Source organism: Humulus lupulus, chromosome X (genome assembly GCF_963169125.1).
Source record: "Humulus lupulus chromosome X, drHumLupu1.1, whole genome shotgun sequence".
Taxonomy (NCBI): Eukaryota; Viridiplantae; Streptophyta; class Magnoliopsida; order Rosales; family Cannabaceae; genus Humulus; species Humulus lupulus.
Window position 1 is genome coordinate 264,208,776 of NC_084802.1, and position 26,422 is coordinate 264,235,197.

Below are 26,422 nucleotides of genomic sequence, written 5' to 3' on the forward strand. Positions count from 1 at the left end.
GGCTCGGGAGGAGCCTAGGGGTATTTTGGGAATTTTATAATTTGAGTTTGTGAGTTAATGGTTAATGGTGATTGAGTAACTTGAGTGACCATTGGTAACTATTGAGAGTAACAAGTTTAGGTAAGGAAAATGGTAGAATTGTAAGAAAGGTGAAATGGCAAAAATACCCTTGAGGATTAGTTAGGTAGGGAATTACATGGAGGGGTAAAATGGCCTTTTGGTAGGATATAGATAACATCAGATGAGGGAAATGTTATTCACGTTTTAACACTTAGGCATATTCTGTTTTGGCTGGAAGCTTGAGGAGAAAACTAGAAAGAAAGGAAAGGAAGAAGGGAGCTGAAATTTGAATGACCAAGGAGGAGAATTAAGTGGTTGGAGGCAATTAAACTTGATCATAGACCAAGACTTTTCTGAGATAAGGATTTGTCTCTATTTTTGTTTAAGTTTAAGCTCAATTTCTAGAAAGTAAGTGTGGAAATTTAAAGATAGTTGTGGCTGGTTTTGTAAGGAATTCAGTTTGGGTAATCAGGAGGAAATTGGTTCAAAGTTGGGATTGGAGAGAATTCAAGCTGAATTATTGATTGAGGTAAGAGTTTTAAACATCTATCAATTTTCGTATCTGATGTGGTTTAAGGATTTAGAAGAATGGTTTTCATTTTTCAAGCCTTGGTTTAAGTTTTAAAAGCTATGGTTTAAGTTTTTGGAATTTGAAACCAAAGTGTGGATTTTGGGTGTGATTGTGTGTTGGACCTTGTTGTTGGTGTTTTTAGGATGTTAGATGGTTCATTTGAGGTTTCAAATTGGTTTTGGGGTTTGGGTATGTGTTTGGGTTGAATTGGAAGTGTTTTGGCTCGGGAAAAACGCAGGGGAAAACCCAGAATTCTGGGTTCGGGAAGGGGCGTCGTGGCCCTGTTCTTCTGAGCCGCGACGCTAGGCTACAGCAGGGGCATGGGCCATTCTGGGCGCTGCGGCCTTCATTGGAGGGCGCCACAGTGCTAGGCCATTTTTGGGCAGGGAAAAATTTCCATTTTAGGGTTTTTGCCCAGGGGGCTCGGGGGTTGTTTCCGCTACTTTGTTTTGGGAAATCGGAGGTCCCGAGGGATTGGTCCCGGGAAATGGTTTTGGATTGGTTAGTATTAAAGGGTGTTTTTTTATGTGTTGTGACTAAGTTTTGTTGAAGAGGCTCAGGATAGAGGACCGTGCCCGTGACTTCGGTGCTTAGGAGCTCGGGACACAGGTAAGAAAACCACTGTCTTCCACAGAGCTTGTATGCAGGTCTGAGCCCTATATGTCTGTGTTGCAGGGCATAGCCCTTTGATTGATTTGTTCATAATTAGTGTTTGCTTTATTATGCTATGTATGCATATGTGTAAATGTTCGGAAAGAGCCGGGAACGGCGCAGGCCGAGGTCGGCAAGGCCGGAAACGGTAAGGGACCGAAAACGGCGTTAGGCATGTGGAGTGCAAGGCCGAGAGCAGCAAGGGGCCGGGAGCAGCGTTGAGCATGTGGAGTGCGAGCTGCTAGGGCGAGATCCTAAAGGATACCTGGGATATCCTCACAGTGTGGACCGCGAACCCAGGGCATGGTAAAGCGCCTGGGACGGCATGGCCGTATGTGTTTAGCCTATTGATGGCCTGTTTAACTGATAAGTGTTTGTTATGCATATGTTATCTGCTTGTGAGGGTTTTCTTGCTGGGCTTCAGCTCACGGGTGCTCTGTGGTGCAGGTAGAGGCAAGGGGAAAGTCAACCAACCATGAGTATGGAGAGCGTGAAGCAGCGCGTACATGTTTGGCCTGCCTGGCTGCCACAGTCAATGGTTTTGGGAGATGGTTGTGGTAAAACTTAGATTTTGTCGTCTAGTCGACTTGACTTATAATTATATGTTGTAAATATTTCTAAACAGTATCTTGGGATCCCAAGTGTCAAACACTCAATGATTTATAGTAAATGGAATTATTTTCAAAGTTTATTTCACTGTTTATGATTTAGTTACACTTTTGACCTAAAACCTCGATTAGCGAGTTAAGTGCACGTTTTAAACTCACTTAGTAATGGCTCTAAGGAAGTAGGGCGTTACAGATTGGATCTTGATCGAGGTTGTAAAAGGACGAAGAACAATGAAGATTGCCTAAAATCAGTGAGGTAATTGTTGAGGGCATTTCAGATTGGAAAGAGAGAGGGTTTCTGAGAATTTTGGAGGGAAAGAAGCGAAATTTGAATGCAACGGTGGTGAATTTCAAGTTTTGTTTTCCTATTTATACGTCAAACTTAAGAACAAATCTGAGCCACACGTTTAAAGCAAGCCGAGATCCGAGGGTCATAATTAAATAAACCAAACAATAAAAAAAGGTTAACAAGACAACTGTTAAAGTACTTGAAGCTCGAATAGACGCCTATAACAAGTAAACATATGTCTTGTACTCGAGTGAGTGGGTGGGCACGTTTTTTCACAACAGAAGAAAAGTCCATACTATGTGTGTCAGAAGTGATGTCATGGACGAGCAAGGACTTGGGGGGAAAATGATGTACCCTAAAATCACGAGCTCAACTATATTGCTCGGGGTACACATTATATTTCTCAACTACAAGACTTCAGAGACATCTCGTTAGCTCCAGACAAAATAGCTCGAGGCTGTATCACTGAGTCTGGGACAGCCCAGGATCATTCAGATTGTTTGAAATATTGATGACAAGAAATTGAAGTGTCCCGTGTCTAGATCAACATCATCAGACCCAAGCGTTATCTATGTCAATCTACCCTGCTCTAGTTATATCATGTTCGAGAGTGACATCTTGCTCGAGGCAGTTCAAAAATGCACATATGGAAGAATCCCTACAGACTCGGATGCCCAATATGTGCATTAAATGCCCATGATCATTATATAAATTTATTGATTGATTTAAATGGAAATATGTAACGCCCTACTTCCTTAGAGCCGTTACTAAGTGAGTTTTTAAGACAAAACAGTGTGCAATGGACTCGCTAACCGAGGTTTTGAAACAAAAGTGTGACTAATTAAAAGTTAAGGCTGTAATCTTTGAAAATGCGTCATTTCATTAAAACTTCTATTATTAAACATTTGGGATCCCAAAATAAGGTTTGAAAACTAATTACATCTTGAAATAAGGTTACAGTTGAGAAATCATAAAATCATAGATTATTACAGCCATTTTCGAATAAAACCCCCAACCAAAGCAGTCGGGCAGACCAAACATGTACGCGTCGCTTCACGCTCTCCGTACTCATGGTTGGTTGACTCAGTCATTGCCCTTACCTGCAACACAGAGCACCCGTGAGCCGAAGCTCAGCAAGAAAACTCATGCAGAACATAACATATGCAATTTATACAGTTTATCATAACAGATAATCCACATACAAACAAGTCAACCATTAGACTAAGCAAACACGGCCATGCCGCCCCCGAAGCCTTACCGAAGCCTGGGGTCTCGGTCCTCACCGTAGGGATATCACACGTATCCCCTGGGTCCTACCCTCACCATAAGCATCCCATGTGCTAGGTGTTACTTCCGGCTCCGCTGCCGTACCCGGCCTACGCCGCACTCGGCCCTTGCCGTTCATTTCATTATAATCATACAAAGCATAAATCAAACAACATTCATACAATTATCAATACATGTAAGTCTACACCCTAACATGTAATGCAATATAGGGCCATGCCCGGCAATCATCTCATCATGCAATATAGGGCCGTGCCCCGCAATCACACTATGGGCCCACGCCCTATCCTACGGGTGTTATAGTTTTCTTACCTGTATTCCGAGCCTCCTGATGCACTAAAGCCGCGAGCACGGTCCTCTAGCACGAGCCTCACCAACAACCTAGTCACAACACACAAGAAACATCCCTCAATACTAATCAACCCAAAACCACTTCCCGGGACCAATCCCGCACTCTCGGGACCTCTAAAACCTTAAAACAACACCCCGGAGACATCCCCCGAACCCCCGGAGCAAAGGCCTAAAATTGCCAAAAATGTGAACCTGAAATTTGCCTTGTGCCGCGGCACCCATCAGTCAGGGACTCCCTCGCCGCGGCACGAAAAACCTGTGTCGCGGCACGCCTTCGCAGACCCAGAATTCTGGGTTTTTCCCCTGCATTTTCTCCGAGCAAAAACCTCCCAAATCGTCCCAAACTCACATCCAAGCTCCAAAACCAAATCAAAACTCCAAATAGACCATACATCAACCCATAAACATCATAACCCAACTCAATAACACAATCACACTCAAAATCACCCCTTTGATTCCAAATTTCAGAAAACTCAAACCCAAAGGCCAAAAACACAACCCAAGCTTGACAAACCTAAACCATGGCTCCAAAATCTTAAACCACAACAGAAAAGAAAACCCAAGGATGTTTAAAACTCTTACCTCAATCAAGAATCCAACCTTAAGCTTCCTTGGTTCATCCCCTTAGTCTTCAAGTTTCAGCTCCCTTCTTCTTCTTCATGCCCTAGCTTTTTCCCTCTCCTTCTTCTTCTCTTCAAATTATCAAAGCATCAAATGACCAAGCCCCAAACCGTGTACCCCTTAATACCCAGCTGCCATATATCCAATTCCCAGCCAAATGACCATTTTACCCCTCCTTGCCTATCCTTTCCCAACTAACCTCAAGGGCACTTAAGTCATTTCATTTCTATTACATATCTACCATTTTCTTTCTAAAACTTGTTACTCTAAGCAGTAACAAATGGTTACCCAGGTTACTCAATCACCAATAACCATTACCCGCTAAATCTCAATCTTAACCATAAAATTCCCGAAGTACCCCTAGGCTCCTCCCGAGCCGGGTATAGAAATCCCGTTGTGACTCTTAAGTTAATTTGCTCTCCAGGACCGTCTCGGCACGTGCATCACAACAATACCACCACACTCACGTGGTACAAATCACAGAATACAATTATCTCATATATGCCCTCAGCGAGCTAAAATTACCAATTTACCCCTATCATGCAAACGGGGTCCACATGCATAATTATTTCACCTAACATGCATACTAACCACGTAGTCATGCATCTCAATGTTCAATTAGTCATATAACATGCTTTAAATCATAATCATACATTTAACTCATAAAATCACACATAAATCCCAACATGCCCTCCTGGCATACTAATCAAGGCCCTTAAGCCTTATTAGTGAATTCGGGTCGTTACAAAATAGGCTTAATTATGGTATTTACGTATCCATTGATTTTGGAAGTTACCCAATATTGTATGTTACCATTTATAGTAAGATTAAGCAATATTGTCCATCACAATTCCCTATAAATATAAGGGGAATTGACAGTAAAAGGGACTGACATCTTGTATGCCAAAACTCTGCTGAAATTATCATAAACAATTTCTTCAAGAGTTCCTAAGCAAGAATAAGAGAGACTCGAGGACTAGGTGGATTTTAACAACTAAACCATGTTAAATCTTGTGAGTTTACATTCACAGTTTATTAAAAAGCTTAATCTCTCTAATCGTGTTTCTTAAACCCCTGTTGGAGAAAAATCTCGTCAACAACAGTCATATCATAATATAACTCATATTATTCACATATATATATATATTCAATTAAAAAAGTCACCTAATCTCACAATAATTCTACTTATGCCCTCCCAGCACACTAACAAAAATACTAAACCTTATTAGGAGTTTAGAGATGTTACAACTGTAAATAAATTTGTTCGCAAAGAAATGACCCTTTCTATAAGCTTTTGCAAAATAATATCGTGGTTGTCTTCTTATCCACGTTATTAATCTGATACACTGACTTCATATATCTCTTCAAATAGTCTTTTGGGTACTCGCTGATTCCTTGATTGATTGCATGGAGGTCATCCATCGCCTTTATATTGCCTCCGTATTGGAGCACGAACTGATCTCCCAACTCTTTGAATGAGTTGATAGATTGTGGTTTAAGTTGTCTAAACCACAACAGAGCCAATCCAGTTAGAGTGGTAGAAAATACTTTACGGTGAATAGCCTCGTTCGTTGTCTCCATCACTATCTTTTGCTGGAATTGTAGAATATGGTCAACAAGATTCGAGTTTTCGTCAGTCAACGTAAAATTTGGGAGGATAAAGTCCTTTGGCTTTGGTTCGTTGGAGATCCATTCTGCGAATGGCGACTTGTAAATGCCTCTGATGGCTTCTAGGACCCATTCAATAGTGCTTGGTGGTTGGCTACCCACCATCTTTTTGAGTACTTTCTTCATCATCGGCTCTTTCAAGTCGGCGAGTGTAACACCCTAAGTTGCTAATAAGGTTTAGGACCTTGATTAGCGTGCCTGGAGGGCAATAAGTGAATTAATATGATAATATGTGAATTTAAATGAATATGTGATTAGAATGCATGTTTAGGTGGTATAAATATGCATGTGAGCCCCGTTTGCATGATAGGGGTAAATTGGTAATTTTAGCCCGTTGAGGGCATAAATGTGATAATTATATTTTGTGGTTTGTACCACGTGGGTGTGGTGATATTAATGTGATGCACATGCCGAGTCGGTCCTAGAGAGCTAGATAACTTAAAAGTCACAACGGGATTTTATACCCGGCTCGGGAGGAGCCTAGGGGTACTTTGGGGGAATTTTGTGAGTTGAGTTGAGAATTTGTGGTTAATGGTTATTGGTGATTGAGTAACCTGGATAACCATTAGTTACCGCTGAGATTAACAAGTTTAGGGGGAAGAAGTGGTTGACTTGCAATGTAGGTGAAAGGACAAGAGTGCCCTTGAGGTTTACTTAGGAAGGGATTTTTATGGAGGGATAAGATAGTCTTTTGGCAGAGGTTTAGATAACTTTGGCTGGGGGAAATGAATATACATGATCCTTTATGCTAGGTATGACTGAAATCAAGTTTTGGAGGGCTAGAGAAATCAAGAAGGAAGAGGAAAGACTAAGAGTTTAGAAGGCAAAGTGGAAGAGGAAGTGAGCTGAATTCTTTGAGGCTAGTGAAGAGCTTAAGGATGTGGAATCAAACTCAGGTCAAGGACTACTCTGAGGTAAGGATTTATCCCCTATTTTGTAAAGTTTTGAGCTTAATTTTAGAAGGTATGAATGAAAACTGAAGGATAGCCATGGCTGGTTTTGCATGAGAATTCAGCTAGTTTATCAAGAGGAGTTTGGTTTAAAGCTGGGATTGGAGGGAGTTCAAGCTGCGTTATTGATTGAGGTAAGAGTTTAAAATATCTATGAATTTTTGTATCTGATATGATTTAAGGATTTGGAAGCATGGTTTAGGTTTCTCAAGCTTTGGTTTAAGTTTCTGGTTTATAGGTTTAAGTGTTTGACTTCTGAAACTCAAGTGTGAATGTTGGGTGTGATTGTGTGTTTGAGTTTGTTGGTGGTGTTTATAGGCTGATAGATGGTTTATTTGGGGTTTTGAATTGGTCTTGGGGCTTAGGTACTTGTTTGGGATGATTTGGAGTGGTTTTAGCTTGGGAAAAACGCAAGAGAAAACCCAGAAATCTGGGTTCGCGAAGGAGCGCTGTGGCCCTGTTCTTGGGCTCCGCGGTGCGAGGTTGCATCAGGATGAGGGAAAGCCGCTGTGCGCCGCGGCCCTTGAAGGGAGTACCGCGGCCCTAGGCCATTTTTGACAGCCAAAAATTGTGTTTTTAGGGCTTTTGCCCGGGGACTCGGGGGATGGCTCCAATGTATTGTTTTAAGGAATTAGAGGTCCCAAGAGTACGGGATTGGTCCCGGGAAGTGGTTTTGGGATTGGTTAGTATTAAAAGTGTTTTATGTGTGTTGTGACTAGGATTTCGGAGAGGCTCGTGCTAGAGGACCGTGCTTGTGACCGTGGTGCATCGGAAAGCTCGAGATACAGGTAAGAAAACTGTAGCACTCGTAGAGCAGGGCTTGGGCCCATTGAATTATTGCAGGGCGCGGCCCTCAATTGTATCGTTGCTAGGATGTAGCTTAATATGAAGGATTGTATATTTGACTGTTATTTGAGAATGTTAAATATGGTAAAAGCAGATTAAACAGCGATGGGCCGGGAACGGCGAAGGGCCGAGAACGGCAATGAGGCCGGGAATACCACTTAGCACATGAAGTGCTCGTGGTTAGGGTGAGACCCCAATGGATATATGGGATATCCTTACGGTATAGACCGAGATCCCAGGCTTTGGTAATGCTTCTGGGATGGCATGGCCGTGTATGTGTTAGATTTTATGGACTGTCTGACTAGATATGAGTTGTCTGCTATAGTGACTGTATATTATGCGTATGTTATGTATTGTTTGAGTTTTCTTGCTGGGCTTCGGCTCATGGGTGCTCTGTGTTTCAGGTAAGGGCAAAGAGAAGGTCAACCAGCCGTGAGTACGGAGAGCGTGGGGGCGGCGCGTACATGTTTGGCCTGCCCAACTGCTTTGGTTGGGGTATTTTGAGAAATGGCTGTAAAAACCCTAATTTTGATAGTTAAACACTTGTAAACTTGTTTTGGAGTTGTAAATACTTTATAAACTATGTTTTGGGATCCCAGATGTAAGACACTTGAAATTTTCAATGAATTAAGGGATTTTCAAGATTACAGCCTTAACTTCAGTTTAGTCACACTTTTATTCTAAAACCTCGTTTAGCGAGTTGTGAGCACATTTTAAACTCACTTAGTAACGACTCTAAGGTAGTAGGGCGTTACAACGAGTATCTCATGGTCTGGTTCAGGCCTTATGGGTTTATGAGGTGTAGCGCATTCTATCTCTTTGTTACCGATTTGTCATTCTTTTCTTTGCTATGGTCGTTACGCTCTTCGGCGTCACTTTTCGCTTCCTCCCCTTTGTCTTGGCTTTCTCCATGTTCTTCCGCATTCTGGTTCGCTTGGAGAGTGCCATCATCTTCTTTCCTTTTCCTTTTGTTTTTATTACATGCGTCAGTTTCCTTCCTTAACCGAGCCATGTCTTCGCCTATCTTATCTTGTCTTCGAGCCATTTCTTCGGCCATATTTTCTTGTTCCTTGGAAAGGTCTGCCATGGAGCGCTCGTGCTTGGCCACCATTTCTTTATAAGTTTCATTCGCGCACATTTGGCTTGTCTTCATATACTCCATTAACCAATAGATTTCATGAGAAAAATCATTCTGCTTCGGTGGATCTCTCACTTGCTTTTCTGCTCTTTCCTATCTAGGTGCCATGACTTTGCATAACACACTTCTTGTATTATGGCCTTTCTTGCAATGAGGTGCTAAAGAAAAACAAGAAAATCAAGAAAATGTTATGCTCTTTCCCACCGATGGCGCCAACTATTCGGGTCAATTTTCCCGAGCACTCCGAGTTTGCCAAAACGGAAACTCTGGATGCAAATCCTTCCTCATCTTTACTCTACTCTGTCTTTATTTCCTTGTTGACTAAATTAACTTTTGGGATAAACTCTTCTTGTGATCAATCATTGACAAAAATAGTCTTTGGCAAGAACCTACAATGGGTACTTACAAGAAAACTCTCTAATGCTTAAGTTAGTACCCTCTCTAAATTTTGACATAGTAACAAAATAACAAAAATAGTCTTCGACAATGACTTATTGCTATTGGTCCACGTGTCCACTCCAAATTTTGTTTCCCACCATTCATAACCAACTTCTCAGGGGCCAAAGCATATGCCTCTGTTTCTTGCCATGCAGGACCCATTACTCGTTTCCTCGTTCAGTGTTCCTTCTATAAAGAAATCAACGGCTTTTTCCACATTATTAAGCACGTGACTGACACGTTTTTTCTAAAGTTTCCATTACGCATTTCATCTGTAATATATTAGTAATGCACATAAAATGAAAAATAACAAATATGTGGACAAATTTACCTCACACTCATATACGTTACATCACTTAAAATAGTGAAAAAGTCCTATTCAGATCAGATCCCCGTATACGTAATATAGTACACTATTCCATAAAATTGACAAATATACTTGGTCAAAATTACTCATACTTTCCAACTAACTTCTTATGGCACGTACAGTGGAACATTCAACGTCCGATTGAACTGCAATATAATATGACTTAATGATACGAACATTTTTATTGTATTTTTTAAATGAATATAATAAATATTAATTAATTGTTCTTGAACTTTGAATAGTTATGAATTGCATATCAAATAAAGTAAAAAAGTTGGTTATTTGTTATTTTCATAATAATGGCTACTAATTTTAGCGAGGTGCCTCGTCAGTACATAAACTTGAGTGTCGACGACCCTTAAATGTATCTGTACTATCGATGGTTTCCTACAACAAGTATTTGATATTTCATTGTCACAACTCACAACTTACTTTCTCATCTTACTCATCATGTTCTAACCTAAAACGAATCTAAAATGCCTTGCAAGCATTAATGACCATTTTTTATTAAAATATATATATATATATATATATATATATATATACAATGTTACATTATTCTTAAAGGAAAAAAATTGTTTTTAAAAATGGAAGGTAAATTTCATATTATAGGCTTAATAATACACAACATTTCACTTCTATGGAAAATTGCATCCTAAATATAAATTATTTTGTAAAATTTTGACAATAAAGTCCCTTACATTAAAATTCCCCTCTCTCTAACTCAAACTATCTCTCTCTACTATAGCTGCCCCTCCCCATACCCACCACCTACCCACGACCAAAAGCTCCTCTCTTTCTCTATCAAATCGTCTATACTTCTCTCCTTTTACTTTTTCTCTACTCATGGTCATTGGAAAACAAAGAGAAAAAGAAACTCACAACCATTGAACCATCCATTTAAGGCTTTTTCTTTTTCTCTACTCATGGTCATTGGAAAACAAAGAGAAAAAGAAACTCACAACCATTGAACCATCCATTAAAGCACTCATGATTAATTTTTGTGTTTTACATAAAACATTTAAGGCTTTAAATCTTCTCAACGTGTAGATCTCGAAAAAAATATTAAGATTAAAAAAATCAATTAAAACTAACATCTCAGCAAAAAGTTATGCATCACCAAAATTTGATTAAATTTTAGCACAGAGCATCATAAAAGCATCACATTTGCATCGTTTTGCCTAAAAAATAAAGTTCTTATGATTGCATCGAAAAAATATAAAAAAAGTTTCACATTTGCATGGTTTTGGCTAAAAAAAAATTCAGTTTTCTTAATTACATCGAAAAAATATCGCATTTGCATCATTCTGAAATTTTTATTTTTTCAAATTTTCATGTTTTTTTGGCCCAAGAATAATACAATTAAGCATATACCCAGAAATTTCCCAAATGGAATGGTTAGATATTCATATTTGGCTTGGTCGAATATAAGTTATTTGAGTTGTGGTTACCCTTCGTGGGTAGTGATTTTTTTTTGTTATGGATCTCATTATAGGCCTGCCTAACTCATATAAATGGTTGATTGTGTGATGTAAAAGTATAGTTGCACGTGCAGAGTTTGATTATTTATTAAAATAATAACTAAACAATAAGAAAAACATCTATAGTATAAGTGAAAAATTACCTTACACCCTCTATTATTTGAAATTTAGAAAGTATTGTTTAGAAAATATGAAAAACAAGCTCCTCCCTCCCTAATCTTTCAGTAACCATTATGTGTTATTGGAGAGTTCTCTCGCACTCTCCCATTACCCTGAAAAGGGGAACACTAGTATATCTCGTTGTATTTTTGGTATCCGAATAGATAGAATTCGAATTTTTTTATATAATTATGTAGATTATAGTTATAGTAGATTCCTCATTAATTTTAACAAAATTCTGAATAATTTTATTGTGAAAATCATAGTTCAAATGTTCTATGTACATACGTATAAACAAACAGACAAGTGTGAAATAAAATATTTGAATCCTGTTTTCGGTACTGTAAATTATTTAAAATTTTCAAAATTTTGATGGGGTATCTATTATAACTACAATATACACAATTATATAAAATTTGATATTATAACTATTCAGGTATATAATTACTCACATTTTCAAAAGAAACCCCTTTGTTATTTCTTTTGAAAATACTTGTAACCCCATTTTTAATGGTGTAAAAAAAGTTCATTTATTGTTGTTTTTTCGTATTTAAAATATTCACAATTTTTTGTTTTGTTTTGTTTTTTTTTCCTATTTTAATCTGTTAGAATATTAAAAACAATAATAAATTAAATGTATGATTTCAATTTTTGTAACGTTTTTGTTTTGTTTTTCTTGTTAATGTATATACATATATAAATATACTATATTCTGTGTACACAAATAAAGCAATGAAAGTAAGGTTGTAAACAGTATTTATATTTCAAATTACCGGTTTGTGAAAAGTGCAAGTGATTTTTTATTTTTTGTTATAACAAAAATAACTTTTTAATTTCTAAAGGTCTTTTTTTTTTTGATAAAAAGATATTATTCCTATTATAAAAATAACTATCGGTAAATATATGAGAGCTACCTACGTATAAGTGTAATCCAAAACAAATCTTCGGTTTCAATTTTTGCATTTCTTAGAGCATTGAAATCAAATCAAACCACAATAATCCGTTTTCATATGGAAAAGCTACTTTATTAAATAATTAAATATGTCATGACGCTCCTTTATTTACGGTTGACAATTCATGTAAACGTGTCGGATTCGTATCGACACGATTATGATACGACACGATTAAAGTAAACATGAACACGACATGATTATTAAACGTGTCAAAAATACGAACATAAACACAACACGATTATTAAATGTGTTAAAACAACATAAACATAACACGATTACTCATAACTATATAAAAAAAAACCATAAAACTTATGAAAATTATTCATGTTATCGTGTCTGATATGATTATGACATGATATGATTATTAAACGGGTCAATGAGATTATGACACGATACGATTAAAGTAAACATGAACACGACACAATTATTAAATGTGTCAAAAACTCAAACACGACACGATTATTAAACGTGTCACACAAACCCATTTATTTTCGTATCGTGATCCAAATTATCACCCATAGTTACATTTTACTAAATATAATAGTGTATATAATTTTATAGTACTATTATACCAATGAAATCAAACCAACCTGGAATGTCCTAGACCATATATATAGTATATACTAACTAGCGTGGGATTACATCACCTGTGTTGAGTTATCAATTTTTGTCATCTTCTGTCTACATAACCCTATTCTTTAGAAAAATGCAAATAAAATATAAAATAAGTACGACCAATCTACATTTGAGAAGGGAGGTAAATTTGGGATGAAAATGTTTATGACAAAGTAGAGAAAATTCAGCAGAAGATTGTATAGCAATATAAATGGAAATGGAATCAAACAATTACATGGCTTCACCCAAGCACTTTGTTTTAGCATATTATTTTCAATGAAAGAGAATATGTGGCATGTGCTTTCTTTCGCACATGGGTAGGTATGGTAATGCTATATATACAAAAATACAAAAGTTGGACGCACAACATTAATCAAAAACCTTTTAAGGATTCCATCTACCCCTTTTTTTCTTTCTATATTGACATTAAACATTGTTCTAATAATTTATAATAGTAAATATTTTTCGACATTGATGTAGGTAAAATTTGATCACGTAAATTTGTATACTAAATCCACCAACTTCAATCATTCATGCCACAACAAATAATTGTTTAGATATAATCTTATATTCTATATATTACCACAAACATTATGAAAATTATATTGGACCTTTGGACCAAAAGAATATTTTGAAAAATGCCACACGGGCTTCATTTAAGAATGAAAACTGATCTTAACAAAAAGAAGTTAAAAGTGTGTATATATATAGGCCATAGACGACAAGCCAACTAACAAACCCAACAACCCACAGACAAAAGCCTAACTAAATGTACTTGAAAACAAAACTGAAAACTCAGTCAAAAACGGAATGTATTTCTGTTAAATTATGCTGAAAGTTTTTATCTTTCGCTTTTACAAGAAGCAAATTTGTGGTGAAGGGTTGAAAACCAAACTACCTCTTGCAATGACCCAAAAACACAAGACTAAAACAATACATAATTATAAAAGATTTTTATTTTTTACGATATTGAAAATTCATATAAAATAAACTTTTAAAACAAAGTATGTGCGTACTGAAAATACTACAACATAATTGTTCCAAGATTTTAAAATAAGCCAAAAGTATTAAACCTTATACAAAACATCATTTCCTAAAGTTTGTATTACCAAAGGTTAGGCCACATGTACTTCCAGCAGATAAACTCCAGCACTCACTACTTTGCCTTGTACTTACATTTTCCTACAACATGAAACAACTAGGTAAGTGATAATGCTTAGTAAGTACAACTTTTACAATCATGAACCAATTCTATCCTCGCTCTGGACATCTCATCAACCAACTCCCTCGAAATCTGAATAGAACTAAACAACTGACCCAAGCCCCTCCGGCTCAATGCATCCGCCACTACATTGACTTTCTGTGGGTGGTAAAGAATATCACAGTCATAGTCTTTTACCAACTCCAGCCAATGCCTTTGCCTTATTTTCAGGTCCTTCTGGGTGAAGAAGTACTTCAAACTCTTATGATCGGTGTATATCTCGCACTTCTCCCCATACAAATAATTTCGCCAGACCTTCAGTGGGAATACCACCGCTGCCAATTCCAAATCATGGGTAGGGTACCACTGCTCATACTCCTTCAACTGTCGTGATGCATAAGCTATAACCTTCCCGTTCTGCATCAACACACAGCCCAAACCCAACCTTGACTCATCGCAATATACCACAAACTTTCCTTCTTCCAAATGAAGACTCAGCACAGGTGCAGTAATAAGTCACCGCTTCAACTCCTGAAAACTGTTTTCACACTTGTCTGACCAGACCAACTTCAAATTCTTCTGTGTCAATTATGTCATTGGTGCAGCAATCTTCAAAAACCCTTCCACAAACCATCTGTAGTAACCTGCTAACCCAAGGAAACTCCGAACCTCTGAGTCGTTCCTTGGCCCAGGCCAATCTCTAACTGCCTCCACCTTAATCCCATCTTCGCCAACTATGTGTCCGAGGAATGTCACTTCTGGTGGCCAAAACTCACACTTCTTAAACTTGGCGTACAATCGGTGTTCTCTTAATCTCTGCAAGACCTATCGAAGATGTTGCTAATGCTCTGTCTCTGAACTGGAGTACACTAAAATGCCGTCGGTGAAGACAATGACGAATTGATCTAAGAAGTCCTTGAACACCATGTTCATTAAGTCTGTACGTCCTAAATATCCACGGGTTATTAGTGAGATGAGAAAGGGCATGATTATATCAGCCACGTGGAAGACACCTACCCGGAGCTGCTGTTACAAGGTCCTACCTCTTTCAGCTCGAGGTAACCAAAGGTTTATTGCGATTATTAAGGCATCGGGTCAGCAGAGTGGACACCACGGGCTGAGACTACATCAAGCTCGGGGTACGAGCTTGAGTTGGCACCTCTGACCTTTTATAAAGTCAACAACGCAATGTAAATGTGCATATATCAGACATCACGTGTCTGCTCCATTCCTGAATTCTTGGACACGCAGCATAAATGTGCGTGTTCAGGCACCCACGACTGGGTTGGGCCGTGCGACCCATCATCCCCCTTACCTATTGATTAGACCACACTTCATTGTCACGTTTTAGGAATTAATCATGAATGTCACAGAAGTGACATGATGGGTAAGAAGGTCACGGGATGACCTCCTTTGTCAACACCCAAGTGCCCTCTTCCTATAAATATGGAGATCCTGGGAGTTGCAAGGGGTTGGCTTCTAATTTGTAGAGAAACACCCTGTAAAAAATATCAGAGAGATATCAATAATATTGACTGGTGGACTAGAAGGATTTTAACCTTTGAACCACCTAAAAAAGTATTCGAGTTATAATTTTCCTTTGAGATCATTCATCTTTTACGGGTCATTATTTAGCACTAATCCCTCTCCTTATTCTTATAATTATCTGTTGCCGAATAACCGCGTCAACAGTTTGGTGCTTTCATTGAGAGCTGTTAGATTGGTGCTATCGCAAATACCCAACCATGGTAGTTACTCGCTCAAGACATGGTAACGAGGGGGACCAACATGATGGGTAGGAGGCCCATCATGCCGCCATGAGCAATGATCAGAAACCTGAGGTTCAGCAGCGGCCGGGCAAGCAGCCAATAGGCCAAGATGACACTGGACGTTCGGCTCCCCGGCCGCCCAATCCGAACCCGGATTTCTACACGACGGTGGAAATGGAAAATGCACAGTTGAGGAGTCAGTTGGCGAAAGCAAACCAGTAGATTCAAGAGGTGTTGGCCCGACTACCCCCTCTTACAACCGACGCTAACGTCGGAAAGGGGCACGGTGAGACTCATAAGTCCCGCTGGGGTAATCGGTCCAGGACCAATCGGTCGGCCAGACCCCTAACATCAAATTCTACTCCCATGTCACACCACCGGGAAACCACATTTGAGGAACTCCCTAGGGCCGAGCAGCAGTTCAGCCGGTTGGTCCGAACCTCAACTCCCAGCTCACTTCCGCCCTCGAGCGCACCTAGGAGGGCTCGAGGAAGCTCGCGAAGAAGATCCGGGGAGGGCTCGCGACGACAGCCCACCCCGGCCAGCTGTCCTGCACCCCGCTCCGACCGCCGAGCACAGGACTCGGAGGATGGTAGAGCAAAGCGGTCGCGACCTAACTTGATCCTCCCTGACGGGACTAGGATCGCATCCCCGATCAGACATCCTCCTTCACCAATAAGATACCAGTCTCTTCCTCGGCCAGTCCGAGACATTCCAGCTCACGGGAGCAGCAGGAGAAATCCTCCTTCCGCTGGACCTTCCCATTTTAGTCAGGCGTCCAGAGAAGCCCCGGATCCTCATCCCTAGTGGCGGGCTCCGAGCTTCTCAAATGGAAGCTATTGGACCGGAAGTTGTCGAAGTGATCTCTCTGGCAGAGACCTGCACCAACGCTTGAGCTCGGCACAAAGTCCCCAGGCCGCCCCGAGGGGCGACCTCCGAGATCGCCTAAACTCTCAGAGAGGAGACCCAGTTGGAAACGGCAGCTGTGATCGCAAAAGGGAAGACCTGTCCGAAGTACGTGACAGCAGGAACGTCCCATACGACCTATCTCAAGATAGGAGGGACAATAACCCGCCAAACGCGTACAATGGATCCGGAGCTGTTGAACAGCCCCGGAACAACCAAGGAAGTCAGGACAAAACCCTTGAGCGTCTGGCTCAGATGGAGGAGCTGATGAGGAAGCTCTTATCAGAAAAAGAGAAAGATGAGTATGATTCAGGGGACGAACTTAAGCTCTTCGCCCCCAGCATAGCAGCAACGGCGTATCCACCTGGTTTCCGCATGCCTCACTTGTCCATGTTCAACGGAGATGGGAACCCATCTGATCACCTAGGTATGTTCAATACCTTGATGATGGCCCACAACATTGGTCCGAGCTGAGATGTTTAATATTTCCTTCCACCTTGACCGGGCCGGCCAGGCAATGGTTCAAGCAGAGTAAAAAGCAATCAATCAGCTCATGGAAAGCCTTCTCTACCGACTTTAAAAGGGCTGCTCGGGCCAGAGACGCAGATGACAGTTCCAAGCTCATGGCCTTGAGGACCGGGATCCTCGTCGGAGGCGGACTCTGGGAAGAAATATAAAGAAAGGCGAGGATAAATCCGAGCTCCAAGCCATCGAAGAGCTGGAGGAGGTAAATATCGATCCACAAAATCCCTCGCGAATGGTAAAGCTCGGGAAAAATCTATGTGGCGAAAGGAAGGTGGAGCTGATTAAGTTTCTGCAGGAGAACCTGGACGTGTTCGCATGGTATCATGAAGACATAGTGGGGATCATTCCGAGCGTCATCATGCACACCCTCCACTTGGATAAAAGCGTGCCTGAGAAATCCCATAAACAAAGGCGCCTAGGAACAACCTTAGCTGAGGCCCTAGAAGAAGAAGCAGCCCGGCTCTTAAAGTGTAGCTTTATCTGCGAGGCGAAGTTCCCGATCTGGGTCGCCAATCCTGTGTTGGTACCGAAGCCCAATGGGAAATGGTGGACCTGCATCAACTTCTCCGATCTGAACAAAGCCTGCCCTAAAGACTACTTCCCTTTGCCAAGGATCGACCAACTAGTAGACGCCACGGCGGGGCACGAGCTCATGTCTTTTATGGATGCATATTCGGGCTATAATCAGATCGCCATGATTCCAACGGACCAGGAGCACACTAGCTTCATGACCCCGACCAACATTTATTGTTACAAGGTCATGCCCTTTGGGCTGAAGAACGCCGGAGCTACATACCAGAGGTTGGTAAATAGGATGTTTGCCAACCAGATCGGGAAGAACATGGAAGTGTATGTTAATGACATGCTGGTCAAGTCGAAAACTGCCGATAACCATGTTTCTGATCTAGAGGAATGCTTTAAGATATTGAGAGAATACGGCATGAGGCTTAACCCACAAAAATGCACGTTCGGGGTCGAGTCAGGGAAATTCCTGAGTTTCATTGTCAATACCAGAGGAATCGAAGCAAACCCCGATAAGATCAAGTCGCTGCTGGAGATGCCCTTACCTCGGTCGCGAAAGGATGTTCAAGGCCTGACAGGAAGGGTGGCGGCCCTTAATCGGTTTATTTCTAAATCTACCGACAAGTGTCTGCCATTCTACAACCTGCTCCGGGGGAATAAGAGGTTCGAGTTGACCGAGGAGTGCGAATGTGCCTTCCTCGACCTGAAGGCACATTTACCCGAGCCGCCCGTATTATCCAGACCAACGGCAGGAGAGCCTCTTTTCCTTTACCTAGCTATCAAGGAAGATGCAGCCAGTGCCGTATTAGTCCGAGAAGAAGACCGGTCTCAGAAGCCAGTCTATTACATCAGCAAGAGGCTTCTCAGAGCTGAATCCCGGTATCCATTGATGGAGAAGATGGCCTTCTGTCTTATCACGGCCTCCCAGAAGCTCAGGCCGTATTTTCAGTCGCACTCAATACACGTCATAACCGATCAGACTTTCAGGCAGGTTTTGCAAAAACCTGAAGCATCGGGACGTCTGTTGAAGTGGGCTATTGAGCTCAGCCAGTTCGAGATTTTGTACATACCGCGAACTGCAATAAAAAGTCAGGCCCTGGCTAATTTTGTGGCAGAGTGCACGGGATTCCGAGAAGATCCTGTAGAAGAGTCAGCCCAGGCCTCCTTAGCCCAGGCCTCATGGAAGGTCTTCGTAGATGGCTCGTCTAACGAGAAGGACTTCGGGGCTGGAATCATATTGATATCCCCAGAAGGACATTGATTCCACTCATCGTTGTGATTCGGATTCAAAGCGTCCAACAACGAGGCCGAATACGAAGCTTTACTGGCCGGGCTAAGGGTGGCCTAGGAGCTGAAGGCCAGCTCCATCCAATGTTACAACGATTCCCAGCTCGTGGTAAACCAAGTGTTAGGGGAATACCAAGCATGGGGAACCAAGATGGTTGCTTACCTGGCCAGGGTAAAAAGCGAGCTATCTACATTTGAGCGTGGCTCAATTGAGCAGATACCTCGGGCGCAGAATGCCAATGCGGACGCCTTGGCAAAGCTCGCTACCTCTGGAGAGACGGAGACTTTGGGGTTAGTGCCGGTAGAGTTCTTGGAGAAACCAAGCATAGAGGAAGTCGGGGCGGAGGTCGAGATGATCGACGCCAGACCGACCTGGATGACCCCCATCCTCGAATATCTCACAGCAGGAAAGTTACCTGAAGAGCGAAATGACGCAAGGCGAGTACTTTACCAGGCTCCAAGGTATATAGTGGTAGATGGGATATTATACCGGCGTGGACACTCTTTACCTCTCCTGCGGTGTGTTCTGCCAAGCGAAGCGAAGACCATTTTGCAGGAAGTGCACGAGGGTTTTTGCGGAGATCACACTGGGGGCAAAGCTTGGCCCTGAAGATATTAAGGCAAGGATATTACTGGCCCACTCTGTCAAAAGACTCGATTTCCCACGTCAAAAAATGTGACAAGTGCCAGCGATTTGCCACAGTTGCCCGAGTTCCCCAGTCAAGCTGAAGATGATCTCGTCCCCATGGCCATTCGCGGTCTGGGGGATTGACTTGGTTGGCGCCCTCCCTACTGGAAAGGGAGGAGTTCGTTACGCGGTGGTGGTTATCGACTACTTCACCAAGTGGGCAGAAGCAGAGCCTCTGGCAACAATCACTTCAAAAAGAGTCCTCGACTTAGTGGTCAAGAGCATTATCTGCCGATTCGGGCTGCCAAAGAAGATCGTATCAGATAATGGAACGCAGTTCGATAGCGACCTCTTCACCGAATTCTGTGAGAGGCACGACATTGTAAAATGATTCTCCTCCATGGCCTACCCCCAGGCCAATGGGCAGGTCGAGGCCGTCAATAAGACGCTAAAAACAAGCCTTAAGAAAAGACTGGATGAAGCCAAGGGAGTCTGGCCGGAACAGCTCCCCCAGGTACTGTGGGCATATTGGACCTCACATCGAACGCCGACGGGTCATACTCCTTTCTCCCTGGCTTTCGGGAGTGAGGCAGTCCTTCCTGTCAAAGTAAAGGTAGCCTCGCATAGAGTCCAAGCATTTGACCAAGACCGCAATGACGAATTGCTCTGCGTGTCCCTCGGCCTGATTGACGAAAGATGAGAAGATTCACAGCTACAGCTCGCGCATTATCAGCAAAAGATTACTCGTTATTTCAACTCAAAGGTCAGAAAACGCGCCTTTAGCGTTGGCGACCTGGTCCTCAGAAGAGTCTTCCTAGCCAGTAAGGATCCCAAGGACGGAGTATTGGGACCGAACTGGGAAGGAACCTACAAGTTAGCTTGGCTAAATGGAGAAGCAGCCCCACGAACATGGAACGCTATCCATTTGAAGAAATATTATCAATGATATCTTTGTAAGGCTTAATCAGAAAAGCCATCTTTTGTTTATTAAGTAATGATAATTAAATCTTTTTACATTATTGTGTATATTTGTGGATGTAAAGTCAAGTAACCACGAAAGACCCTTTCCTAATTACTTGAGGGGCATATGTCCTGGATATAACCAGGTCATCCAAAAACTTAGAAGTTAATTCAAATTGATTGATCAATGTTTTTCTTAAAGAGCACGAGATATCGATAAAGGATTAACGCGAACTAAGTTTTCAAATTAATGTCCTGGATTCAACTAGGTCCTAAAAACTTAGAAGTTCATTCAAATTGATTGATCGATGTTTTTCTTAAAAAGCACGAGATATCGATAAAGGATTAGCACAAACTAAGTTTTCAAATTAATGTTCTGGATTCAACCAGGTCCTAAAAACTTAGAAGTTAATTCAAATTGATTGATCGATGATTTTCATAAAAAGCACGAGATATCGATAAAGGATTAACACAAACTAAGTTTTAAAATTAATGTCCTCGATACAACCAGGTCCTAAAACTTAGAAGTTAATTCAAATTGATTGATCGATGTTTTTCTTAAAAAACACGAGATATCGATAAAAGATTAACACGAACTAAGTTTTTAAATTAATGTCCTGGATACAACCAGGACTTAAGTCTTAGAAGTTGGTTCAAGTTGATTAACATGTTTTTTCCTAGAAAATCATAAGACGCCAATCACAACACCAACAAAAAATAAGTTATCACCAAGTGCATAGAAGAGAAATAAAGTCGGGACAAAAATATGTAAATTGATGGAAATAAAGTTGGGGATACCAATTGTCTCGAGGTTAAAAAACCTCATAATATAAAGTTACAAAAATATATATATAAAAATGATAAAAGGAAGGGAGAAAAAATCCTAAGCCCCGCCAGGTCGCTCTGATGAGGTCACCCCCTCGCCATCCTGCTCGGTGGCAGTAGAAGTCTCCCCGGTCTCGGAGGGCACCTCTTGTTGAAGGCGAGCTTTGAACTTCTCCAAGAAGGACTCCCACACGTCTAGCCCCAGGAACGAAAAGTCACCTTCTGGATTGAAGACCCAGCAGTGGTACAGCATAGCCTCCATGGAGGAGCTGGAAGCTGCCCTCTCCGCCGCCAGAGCAGCCTTGGCCTCCTCGGCCTCGACCTTCGCGGCGTCTAGTGCGGCCCAGGAAGCCTTGGCCTCCTCGAGCTCGATCTTCGCAGTGGCTAGGGCGACCTTGGTGGCCTCGGCCTCCTGCAGCTTGGTCCGAGATGCCTCTAGCTCGGTTTGTACAGCGACCGAAGCGACCTGCGCGACCCTCTCGTTTTCCTGGGCAGTTGCCAGGACAGCCTTGGCGTCCCTTTCCTATTGTTGAGAAGTTGCGAGGGTGACCTGCGTAGCCTAGTGCTCACCCCTGATCTCCTCGATCCTAACCCGGGACCGAGATATGCTCCGGTGTAGGGCCAAAGCCGCCTGCAAGACCAAAAGATAATAAGGCAAGTGCCTTAGGAAAAGAAATAATAATACAAACAAATAGGGGGAACCAGTGGCAAAGCCAACTTACCGTGAGGGTCATCCCCAATGAAGACTCCATCACGTTCTCGGGGCTCCTTGTCTCGATCTCCCACAGATCCCTCGAGGTGGCATTGTAGCAATGATCCACCATGTAGGTCGCGATTTCGTAGACCGTACCCCTAAATACGTCGGGGAATTTCTCCAAGGCCTGGGGGTTGACCGGGACATACACACCGGGGGTCGGAGCTGCCAAGGTCCCAGTAGATGCCTCCGGCTCCCGAATAGAGATAGGAGGTCGTGGGGGAGGTGGAGCCATCATCTTCTCCGTTGCAGGAGAGGGTGGAGGCACCTTCTCTAGGGCAGAAGAGGCTTGGTTTTTCCCTTTGTAGGAGACTTGGAGGTAGCTCGATGGCTTTCTTCGCCATTCGAAGCCTTTTCACCATGGGCTCGGAAGATCCGGAGGAAGGGTTTCCTCCAGGGAACATAGCTCGAAATTCATTGCTTCCGGGCTGTGACATCTCCTCTGTTGAAACAAAGACAGCAAAGCATTAATATACATGTAAAAATATTTGTGCCAAACAAAAAAAAGGAAGCGGAGCTTAAGTATGTATTGAAAGGGGTCCTACCCTCCGAGCTAGAGGAGGAATCTATGGTCACGACCTCCGGCCCCGGAGCTTCAGCGGGGGAGTCTAAGATAACGACTTCACGAGCTAGAGGAGGCTCTAGGTCCGGATCTTCCTTGGGACTGGACTCTTCTACGTACTGCCTAAGACCCGGAGCTACTACACTCTCCAGGAGGAATGGCCACGACCTAAGATTGGTCCCGTACTCCTCGAAAAAGGCCGACCTAAAGGCCAAGGTATTATCTACAACTATAGTACCTAGGGCGGCTCATGTCATAACACAACACGAGCTGGTCGACGCATTGGAGTAGGGTGATGTCACGGTCTGGGTCGTTTTGGTGGCGATGAACAGGTTGGCTGGGGTTAAACCTAGCTAGCCATAGGTCGGCAGTGGCCTTATCTAAGTTCCTAAATAAATAAGGGTTACCTTGGCCGGAGGGGTCGGTTGCTGCCCCGGACTGGGCCCTCTCTACGTTGACTTCTTGGGCGACCTCCAGAGCCCGCTTCCGCCGCACGAGGGGCACCTCATCCTCCTCATACTCATCCTCATCCGCAGCCGCCTCCTCTAGGATGGGCGCCATCTCACGAGCAGCGGGGATGGTCCGCGGTCTCCTCAAGGCCAGAGTCTGGCCCGGAGAGATTAACTTACACGCCAGCATCGTCTTGTCAGACACGAGCTGGCGATAATCCTTTTCACTTGGGGGGAGCCCCGCCAAGGTTTCATATTGACCCCCAAGGGTCACTGATTTGGTCGTCCTCGCGAAAATAGCTGCATGATAGTTTCTATGTCAGGAACGAATAAAAAGAGGCTAATCAGCAATCAACTTACGAGCTGAAGTTAGAAGGAACTTACGAGGATGGTTGAAGTAGTGGTGTTCGCAGTTGTGAAACCCCTTTGACATGAAGAACTGATCCTTAAAGTCATTGGGGTGGCTGGGCAGCTCGATAACCGCAGTCGAATTTGGAAAACGGGTCAGGTAGTAGAACCCGTCACCTCGCCCCCGTTGCTCCGGGCTGGCTTTGAGGCAAAAGAAGTACAGGATGTACGCCAACGTGGGGACCTCCCATTCCTGCTTTAGGAATAAATACTTCAACCCCACTAACAGATGGTAGGAGTTAGGGGGGAGATGGATGGGGTTAGCTTCACCTAATTTAAAAAATCCGCGAAGTTCTGGTCCAATGGGAGGAAGGCCCCAGCCTTGAGATGTTCATCGCTCCAGGCGGCATACTCCTCGTCGAGCGGTGCGCAGCTCCGCTCGCCTTCAAGGGGAGGTCGGGCGTCCAGGGCGCCCCTCCCTATCTCAATGTTATGGGAAAGCAAAATTTTGTTGACTTTCCCTTGGGTGGTGACCTTTGAGGCGATCCTCTCAGCCTCGAATAAGGCATCGGTCCCCACCTCGACCTCCTTCTCCACGGTGGGGCCAAAGTTAAGGATCGGGGAGTCTGTGGCCACCTCTTTCCCCTTACTAGTTTGCTGGGAGGACGAGCTGCCAGCACTCTGCTTGGGTGCGCTCTTCTTGGGTCCCATCTGGTCGCCTAACGAACAAAGAAGAAAGTTTAGAAAAGGCGACCTAAGCATAAGAAGGAATCTAGCGCGAAGGGTTTCCTTTACACGGGCTGAGGTAATCTCAGCCCACGGCGAGTGAGACCACGCGGTTTTATGAACGCGCCTGTGCTCCCAACGGGTCCCCGATTACTCGGAATCCATGTGTGAGGAGGGTCAGAATAAAAGTTTTCCTTGGAAGGAAAGTTTCAGTAGGCAACAGTAGGAAAAACTGCCTGTGAAGCGTGTCCCCAAAGCTACCCGGTTTTTGCACCCTAAAAGCTTGTTGTTCCAAACAGGCATAAAAAAATTTTACCCAAAAAATCACCCTAGAAGTTGTATCCTATGAGTCATGCTCCTAAACAGTTTTTCCTACAGTCGATACCCCTAGGATAAAAACCTATGCATAAAATACCAGCAAAGAAAAGCAAAAGACCAACAACCTACTGCATGCGGCTAAAGAGAAAGTTTACCTAAGCAACAGTAAGGGAAAACATTAAAAACATGCAACAAACGGAGGACTTATAGAAATTTCTTGCTGTGTAAAAACTGAAAGGAGCGTCTGGGTTGAAATCCTGCTAGAATCGCTGGTAACAGAGTCACAAAAGAGCCCTCGTGTCTGAACCTCTGGAACGCTGGGAATAGTGATCGGAAGAAAGAAAGGGTTTTGAGACTAAGAAGAAAGAAGAAGATGAGAAAATTTTCAAATGAAAGGGTGGCTCAGGCGAAAGGTGGCCAGCCTTTTATATACGTAAAAGGCCAAAGGATGAGGACCGTTCGATCATCTTGATGTACGATACGAGGATCACTACTCGAAAGATGAAACGACGGCCGAAGATAGGCTAGGACATTTAATGCGGTTCTTGGAAGACAGACCGTCACCAACCATGATGCTCCATGTATTCGATACCAGCGTAATGGGCGGAATGTGAAGAGTCCACAAAGAAGCCTGAAAGCCCCCACTGTGGCCCCAGGTGACGTCATATGCCACGAGCAGGGGCTTGGGGGGCAAATGTACGCCTTAAATATCCATGGGTTATTAGCGAGCGGAGAAAGGGCATGATTATATCAGCCATGTGGAAGACACCTACCCGGAGCTGCTGTTACAAGGTCCTACCTCTTTAAGATCGAGGTAACCAAAGGTTTATTGCGATTATTAAGGTATCGGGTCAGTAGAGTGGACACCACGGGCTGAGACTACATCAAGCTTGGGGTACGAGCTTGAGTTGGCACCTCTGACCTTTTATAAAGTCAACAACGCAATGTAAACGTGCATATATCAGACATCACGTGTCTGCTCCATTCCTGAATTCTTGGACACGCAACATAAATGTGCGTGTTCAGGCACCCACGACTGGGTTGGGCCGTGCAGCCCATTATCCCCCTTACCTATTGATTAGACCACACATCATTGTCAGGTTTTAGGAATTAATCATGAATGTCACAGAAGTGACATGATGGGTGAGAAGGTCACGGGATGACCTCCTTTGTCAACACCCAGGTGCCCTCTCCCTATAAATATGGAGACCCTGGGAGTTGCAAGGGGTTGCCTTCTAATTTGTAAAGAAACACCCTGTAAAGAATATCAGAGAGATATCAATAATATTAACTGGTGGACTAGAAGGATTTTAACCTTTGAACCACCTAAAAAAATATTCGAGTTATAATTTTCCTTTGAGATCATTCATCTATTACGGGTCATTATTTAGCACTAATCCCTCTCCTTATTCTTATAATTATCTGTTGCCGAAGAACCGCGTCAACAAAGTTCATGAAGGTTGCTGGGGCATTGGTCAAACCAAATGACATGGCCAAAAACTCATAGTGCCAACACCTTGTTCAGATGGCTATCTTCGGTATCTCCTCGTTCTTGATCCCCAACTGGTGATAACCAGATCGAAGATTATTCT